This window comes from Teleopsis dalmanni, chromosome 1 (genome assembly GCF_002237135.1).
Source record: "Teleopsis dalmanni isolate 2A chromosome 1, ASM223713v2, whole genome shotgun sequence".
NCBI lineage: Eukaryota > Metazoa > Arthropoda > Insecta > Diptera > Diopsidae > Teleopsis > Teleopsis dalmanni.
The window spans coordinates 67,934,150-67,943,637 of record NC_051846.1 but is presented as its reverse complement, the minus strand read 5'-3'; positions in this window follow the sequence as shown (position 1 = coordinate 67,943,637).

Genomic DNA, 9,488 nt, shown 5'->3' with positions numbered 1-9,488 from the left:
AATAGCAGGAACTATAGCTCCGAACCATATCCAAGAGAATTATTAATATGTGAAATATTTACTCATTGTTGCAGAAATCATTTCCTAAATATATCAATTCTTATTTATTGCTATTGACCTTAACCTGCAAAATAACGCATATCGTGAATTAAAGCAACTTTAAATATGATGGCCACCAAGCACAGTATATAAAATGAAGTAAAATCAACCTAGTTTTAAAGTTATGGATTATCAAAGCCATTGTATGCAATATATAACGCTATATCACAGTCAGTACTAGTGGACCGATACCTTGCCAGGTATGGCAAAACCACGTTGTAATGCTCACTCTAATAATCAATATATTTGGTTGCCTACGGTACAAGAGCAACTTGCATAAACATTTTTATTAATCATATGGTCCAAAAATCCTATCTACTATTTACCGTCACGTATACTCAAGCCTATATGAACAATAATAACTGCTTTACATCTTATAGACATTACAATATATAAAATTTCATATGAAGACTCGACAATGTCATTTGCTTACGAAATTGTTTTCATTTTTGAAGATATTATATCTAGTTTCTTTTTAAACAAAGGTGAAGTCTTGTTCTCTTTGAAGCTCACATGAATTTATTTAAGCTTCTGTTTTCAATATGTGCAGGAATAGGTTTATTAATACAGCACTTTACTTCGTTTTTTTCAAATACTAGATCCAACAAGGTTGGAAACTTGTCACCACTTTACATCATTTGAGAATTATTGTGAAGAACCCAATGTAGTTCCATAGGGTAGCAGTTAAATATGCCATTATGTTCTTTTGTGAGATGTTGCCTAATTCCTTTATAAGTGGTTAGGCAGTTGATAAGTACCGAAGTCTGAGTCTGGCGAAACTATCACAGTGACACAAAATGTGTTCTGCTGTTTCTTCTTCCTCGTGACAAAGTCCATAGATGCTTTTTTACTTCGCAATATCCAGTTAGAAACATTGTCTCTCATAAGTCGGATGCTTTTTCTAATCAGCATTAGAAGCTCCCTAGTTTTGGTTTTTGATCAATTCGGTATGAATTCTTTAGTTTGCAATTACATTATCCTATTCAGTCTGCTCTTTTTAGCCATTCATTAATTTTAAGTTTGAAAAAGTTCCATGAAGGACCGCAGAATTTTTGTGATCCAATATAATATGAGTCCGCCCCCTTTCTGGATAGTTAGTCTGCTTACTCGTTTCCCTTAAATCCGACGTAACTTGGATATATATTAAGTGAACCCTGTTCCTTTCAGCAAGATCTTTAAGAAATTAAAGACATTCTCACATTAGTGTTGAAGTCACTCGAAGTGAGCGTTATGCTAGGAGTGCTGTTGTCTGAGGAAATATATATATTTTCCCCGTGATGGATTTCACAGTATGTCCCCTTAGACTTAGTTCAATTGCGTGTACTTCGGCCTGAAAAATTAAGTTTTCTTAACTCATATTCGCAAATATTTCCTCTATTGGTTTATAAAGGCACTGATTTAAGATTTTGAAGACTTTGGGAAATTGACTTCTCAATATTTCTTTTTGGATAACTTCTTAACTGATGACATTGAAGCAAAATTAATGTTGGTTATTTGTGTTCCAAAGTTGTAAATTGTTTCTACAAAAAATTTTACTACTTGTGGGCTAACTTTACAGATCTTGTATTCTGTGATGCTAGACAAACACCTTTTATCTGGAATTTTCATCTATTTGCAGCTAATATTGACATCTATTTACTGTCAGTTATACTTCTAAACTATATTAGTTGCCGTTAATAGGTTTTAAACACCTTAAATGACAGGTAGGTCTAAATCTGGTACTGCAGGAGTCAGATGCCCACAGCTTCGGCTTTCCTGATGAACTAAGGTTGGCAGTGTCGTAGTGGCTGTGGTTAATACCATAAATTATACGGGAAAAATTATTGGTATTTATTTTTCCTTATTCGGTGTGAAATTGCGTATTCATCATCAGATTTGTGATACAAAGATCAGTAGAGGTTTTAGATGGGGCACATTTTTTACAAAAGGAAGAAGTTATGTCCTAAATACTTAACTTCATTGACGTTAATCGACGCATTGTATTAATATGTGTTTTTTGTGGTGTTAAACCATCAAGGCAGGTAATCACGTTAATAATTCTAGACTCTAGGCCTCGTGAATATTTTAAGTCGCATATCGAATGCGACTAATCCTCATCTCATCTCATTTCTGTTATTTGATTCTCGGCATATATCACTCCAGGAATAATTGGCTTCTCTTACCACTCGTTCTTATTTTTTTTTAGTACGAAGTAAATTAAATATTAAAATTTAAGCATATTTTATTTATCATTGTTTTTATTTTATTAATTTCTATTTGCTGTAAGTCAAAATAAATAAATACAATAACAATTGTTAAATTAAGTCAGAACAATTTTCAAGAATTTTGCGACATTCAAAGTACAATGAAAATATTGCAAAAAATGTTATTAAAGGAGTACAATAAGATGTTGTTTGTTAATTCTACGACATTTTTTTGACTAGAAGTCTATAATGAAATTTCATATTATCTCTAATAAAGGACATTTGTTCGAGGAATCACTAGAGCCAAGAGCAAAATGTTGGAGTTTATGAGTGCTCATAAAATGTTTTCCGAAATCCTTTGTGCTACTGTCGTTGTTGTGTTAATATAATCACATCAACATATCCGTTCTTCATGGTTATGTGAAAAATATTTATATTCTCATATATTTATATTAAGTTTTTTTCATATATATTTCTTTTGACTACTGTTTGCTTGTGTATGTATGTGGGTTTGTTTGCATATATCAGATAAATATTCTATTTAATTTGAGCGTATATATCAAATATTTAATTGTGAAGTCTACCGAATACAAAGCTTCGTGTTAAACCCCAGGACACCGCTTATGCCTATGGCATTACGTACATGTTTTTATTTATAATTATCGCATATTCATACTTTTTGATTGCTTTGGGCGCAACACTGCTTGATACCCGTGTATTGCAAATTGCAGAGGTTAAAGGTAAGAAGAAAAAAACTAAAAATGTATAATATATATATATATATATATATATTTATATGAATAACAGTCGGCAAATATGTAAGTCAAGTATACTTTAATGTGATAGATATGTATGTAGGCATATATACACATATTTGGCACTAAATATTCGCTTTTGACAAAAACACTTTTTTGCTTTCAACTGCAAACTCCTTTTTATGGAATTTATATGCTTGTGTCAACAATTTTTAAGCAGGTGATAAATAAAATTTATGCCCTCACATAAAAGCCAAACGAAGTTGTTCAGGACAATAAAAAACAAAAAAAAAAACAGGAAAAATTTTTAAGTCAAAATTAAAATTAAACCGAAAATGTAAATAAAATAAAAATAAAAATTATATAAATAAAAATATGCACTCAAAAAAAAAAAAAAAAAAATTAAGTGAGGTGAAGTGGGTTGAGAAACCAAAACTCAACACTAAAAATGCAAAAGGATATTTTTGTTTTATGCTCGTATTTCGAGTCCTGTGACGTCGTCGCTTACTGCCATCCTGAACTTCTTTATGATTCCACGTACTCGTTTGCTTCGCATCGCATCTCCTACATACTCGTATTACCTTTTCTGCCAAAAGTTTTTGCCGCTACTTTAGAGAAATCATAAATTTTTCTTAACTGTTGGTTACGTTCTTCTTTATTGCAGTTGTCGGGGATTTTTTTGCTACTATTCCTGTTAACAGTGTTGCTAATGTGAATTCTTGTACTTAACTTAATTTGTGGTTAAAAACGGAGTTCAACTTTTTTGGGGTAACGCAAAAACGTTGTTGAAAAGTGTGCTCCGACTCTAGGAGTACCACATGGCGGGAGGGGGAATCACTTTATATATATGTTCATGTTGTTCATGTTACGTTACGAGGGGAAATTGATAAATTTTGTTTTTCGCTCAGTCATAAACACGCACCCAGACGTGACTTTTTGTCTCCTTGTCAAATGGTCTTCTTTAATTTATTTTTTATTTCGTTTATTTATTTATTTATTTTCATTGTTGTTTATTTTTTTTTTTTTGTCCTCTGAAGTGCTAAAAGATGTGACAGGGGTGCACTTAATATGTGATCAAATGTCAACAGAGTAGGAAATTTTGTTTGGGATGAGAAATAAATTGAAAAATGTTGTAGGTTAACAGCTACTTACATTGATACTAATCAAAATTTTATAAACGAAATTTAATAAGTCAACATAATAAAGAATAAATAAATAAAACTCAACAGAATTAGATTTATCTATGAGAAAATATTTCTTGTTAAACAAATTATTTTTAAATTTAAAGTCAATTTTTTTTTTCGAAAATGATGCGTCTTATATGTCAAAGTAATTATTTAAAAGTTAAAAGGGTTCGAATAGAAATGAAAAGACAACAACAAAAATTTGATTTGTTATTTGTTTAATTGTTTAAGTTCTTAAATATTTTTTATTTCATGTAATATGAGTGTTATGGTTGAGGGTTTAAACTCTATACAATTTTTTACTAGTTATAAAAGTTGTATTACTTTATATTATAAACTAGTTATATTACTAGTTATATTGTGACATTCAGAATCCATTAGTCTGATTTCTATTAAAAGTATTTGATAAAGTATTTAAAGTATCAAATTGACAGCTACAACTTCAACCCTGGCAGTCTCAAGAAATTATTTAGAAAAAATTAATCCCTCTACAAATAGAATAGTGTTGAAATTTAACAATTAATAATAAAAATATAATTAATTAATTTAATTATTCTACAGCTGGTTTATGATTTCGTTTTAATATAAACACAACAAATTGATTTGTTAACAAAACTCTCACAAATTTCAATAAATTAACTAAAATATTTGTTCTTGTCTTTTTATTTCTATTCGAACCATTTTAACTCTTCAATAGTTTCTTTTCGTCATAAGGCGTAAGTATATGTAAATAGATGTAAATAGAGTAGTGTCATAGGGGAGATAAGGCAGTGAAATAAGAGCAAAGATTGAAATGAAAGCAAAGATTGAAATGAAAGCAAGATAAAAAAGAAAAGAAAGATATAAGAGGAGAGAAGAAGAAAAATAGAAGTTTGAAGAAGTTAAATAAGTTTGCAAAGTTAAAGTTAAACATAAATTCATAAAGACAATTTTATTTTTGTCTAAAGTAATTTTTAATTTAATAAAGGTTTGAAGTTTAATAAAAATATCAAGAAACATTGAGTTTTCTTTTTGTTTAAATAACTACGTATATATTTGTTCCCGTAGAACTTATGAGCAGCAAAGGGCAACATTTAGATTGTGCAGTTTTATTATACTACAAAAGGAAGTGTTACTTTATTTCCGGTACTTATTTCCAATATTCACATTTAATGTTGCAAATATTTATACTTTCGAACGAGATGTTCGAACGCGATATCCAAGTTGATTATGCCGTAGGTCAGGTAGCTGCCACACAACCTCCTTCACTTCATCCCTGGATTTGCCAGTCCTAGCAGCTTCGAGCCCAAGTTGATTGCGCATGCATATCTTCTGAGTAAATTATCTTTGGTTTACCGTCTTTAGGAGGATGTTATTCAATATGTAATATTTAGAATCTTATTTTTTTATTAATACTCAGAATTATTTTTAATACTTAATAACATAAATACTTATTAATTAATACTTATATTAATTTAAACAGACCATAGTAGTTTCTATATACACTCTCTTCAATAATTTTACATATTAGGTAAATTAAAAAAATGAAAGCAAATGTTTGGAGGCATCATAATTTTGAAGGTATCTCAATTTCTGGTCTAGTGAGCCCAAAGCTTTTTTAAATTAAAAATTATTAAGCAAGTCAAACAAACCGTTTAAAAAAAAAACAAATTATTTTCCATTATTTTATAATAAATTTAGTTTTTCCCGTTTCTGTTAATAAAAAATTAATTATTTCCTTTAAATTCAACTTTTGTTTTGGCAATTAGAGCAAAAAAAAATATTCATTTAAACTTTTTCAATAAAAGTTAATTGCTCAGTTATTTTCCGTAGCAATAAAAATAATTGTGATTTTCGATTAGCACGGCAACTTCAATTATAGAAATTTGCAAATTTATTCACTTTTTATGAAAAACTATTAAAAGTATTGAAACATAAACATTTTATTGGAAAATTAGTTTGGTCCGCAAATCATTCGTACGACTGCCGAAAGGCTTCGAATTCGTAATAATAATTTTTATTCCCTTTAATAATAAAATTTATCGAACAATATTTGCCTCGAAAGGCGAATTTTATTGGTGGAAATTTGGGTTTTAAATCGAATTCGATGAAGGAGTTATGGACCTAAAAACCATTTTAGCACTTAAAACAGAAAACCATATAATTTTTATGGATGCTTTCAAAATATTTATTGACGTTGCGTTTTTATTATAGACTAAAATTATTTTAAACTTGTTGAGATATAAAAATTATTACTTATATATTTTTATATAGGAATATAAATATTAAAAATTTTAATACATGGAAAATAATAATAAACATTTTAATATATAATAAATATTTTAGAAAATACTCTAAAGCTGTAATTTTTATTTAAGTATTTAAATTTTATATATTTCATACATATTAAATATTTAATATAGTTTTTATTTTAGGATATTTTTTAAAAATTTATTAATTTGTTATACTTTAACTTCTTTCACACTGAATTAATTTAAATTTAATTATTTCAAAATAAATATTTTTTATTTAATTTAATTTAATACTAAATCGATACTATTATACCTATTTAATGAAGTGGTTTCGAATGATAGTGAACTACAAAAACAAAACTTTAATTATTTTTTAAATAATTAAATTTTTGGCTGATTATACAGCTATTACAGCTATTGTCAAAGTTTTGTCTAGAGTTTCTATTCTAGAGTTTTTTCTTATATGTAATTAATTGTGAACAATTTTTTAGACTGCAATTGAATTTGTACTCTGCGAAATTTGAAGCTAAAAATTTAGCAATTGAAAATATAATTAATTAAATATAATTAATTAATACAGTTATTCTGCAGCTGGTTTATGAATTCATTCTAATATAACACAGCAAGTAGATTTGTTAATGAACTTTCAAAGCAAATTAACAAAACCTCCAGAAAAAAGTGCGAACATATAAGTTAAGTACGGCTTTGTGTCAATCGGCTAATGAACGCTGACTCTGAGCTTCTAATTTATGCAGGGTATAAGTTCAATCCTTGGTACTTATAGTATAAAAAAATTATTTACGAATAAATAAATATAAAAAATATATCCAAACGGCCATTGATGATGTGTCAACCATAAAACCAATTAATAAAAAAAGAATAAAATGTTGTTGTTGCAACTGACTACTGTTCGAAACCTCTCTAATCAACATTTTTTACTAACAATTATAAAAGAATTTTTTATATTTGATAATATATTACAAATTATCTTTGATTATGTTTTAAAAATATATCGAATTATTGAAACTTTTCAAGGAATCATTGATATATAATGACGTTTACAATGAAGCCTGGGAAGAGGTGTTATTAAAACACAAATTCTTCCTTTTCAGTATACCTAATTCACAGATGATACATTTAAAAAAACAGCACCAAAAAAGGTATTTTCTGTAGAAAATATGGAATGGAATAGAATGTAAATATATATCCATTCTTTTGTTTGGCACAATCCTTTACACGAGACTACAGTATCAGATCCTATATATTAAAAGCCTTCTTTAAAAAAATAATCACACTTTACTGAAATAATTTTAATTTCAAACCATCAAGCTGTTCGCAATGAACAAAAATTTTAGCCACAACAATCTATAGATATGTCCTAATCCATGCTTAAAGCACCATTTTTCTTGACGACAAGAGCTTGAGCATGTCACATGAGCAACTTTATATGTTGCGTTGTCGGTTCAATTATCTATTTGATATCATAAATAAAATGTGTTTCAAATGCTCTCTACCTTAGTTGTTAGTTGTGCAGCTAATAGTGAGACTTACCTCAATGATCTTAATATGAAAAAAGCGAATACTATACACACAGTAAGAATACTATCAATTGTCGATATACATGGAAGTTCCAAGAGTGACATCAGCAAAAGTTGTTTATTTTCTTGAATAAACATTCTCAAGAAACTAAATCTTCAACCCTGATTATTATTTTAATTATTTTTTTTATTTTATTTAATTTCTTATCTATTTTTTTTTTATTAGCTTCAATATACTACAATAAATGGGGTTGTCCCTTAATGCATTTAAATAAATAATAATAATAATAAGAATTGAAAAAAAAACTTTGTATGTGGAATGAAAAGTAACTGTGAATGAAGTATTGGTTTAAAAATTAATCAATAATATTTTTTTTCTTAGAGATTCTTGTCTTTAAAGTTTGCAAAGTATTCATCTCCACAAGTAATTAGAAAGCATTAACTTCTGTATCTACAAACAAGTAAACGTTTACTTAAAAGGTCTGCAGGGCCCTAAATGAAGAAAAGGGATTATCGTCTGTATCATTTAACCATGTAGACGTTCATAACATTGCCGTTCTTACCCAAGTGATTAAAAGTTATCAGTATCTGTATCTAGAATATTCTCTTCAAAACTTCTATCAGTTTATTTCTAAATCTATAACATACCTTCTGCTCAAAAAGTACTCGGGTTTTGTAAATAAAACACACAAATTTAAATTTTATTCCAAATTTATTTTATCTCCTTCAAAGTACGCTCCTTCTGAAGCCATACACATATGCCAACGCTTAACCCATTCTTCCATACACTTTTCGTAGGTCCATGAAGGTATGGCTTTTAGTTCCTTCAGCGAATTATTTTTTACCGATATAACCGAACCAAAACGCTTACCACGAAGAGGCAATTTAAATTTCAGGAACAGGAAAAAGTCGCACGGATCCAGATCTGGTGAATATGGTGCCTGAGCGATGACAGTGGTGCCGTGTTCGGTCAAAAAATCGCGTACAACAAGAATTTTCCATAGTAAAAATCGCTAAATGTACTTGAGGTAGTTTCACAAACATAGCTGCTGTAAACAAACAGATGGCGCTCAAATTTGTACCATATGTCAAGAAAGGGTGTACCAACATAACAAAAAAAATTTTTTTGAAAAAGGTCTATTACTTCAGGAGTAGTTAACAAACAATCACATCCGAATACTTTTTGAGCAGAAGGTAAATACAAGTTCCAAGAAAATACACGCTGTTTTGAAAAAACTATAAAATTTTTTATTAAAATTGGTTATAGAGATAGGTTCTGCAACATATTGTAACCTGCATTAACATACCGACAAAATTTATCTATTTGCGGTATTAGAGTAATGTTTTTGATTGATAGAACATAAAACGTGTACTTGCCTACTCTGTAACAGACGATTTTTGAGATGTGTCAAGAAAATGATTTTGAGGTGGAAATTTCTATTCTTACCGAAAACCACAAACCGCTCAACGGGAGACTTTCTGAGACTTCATATGAAAC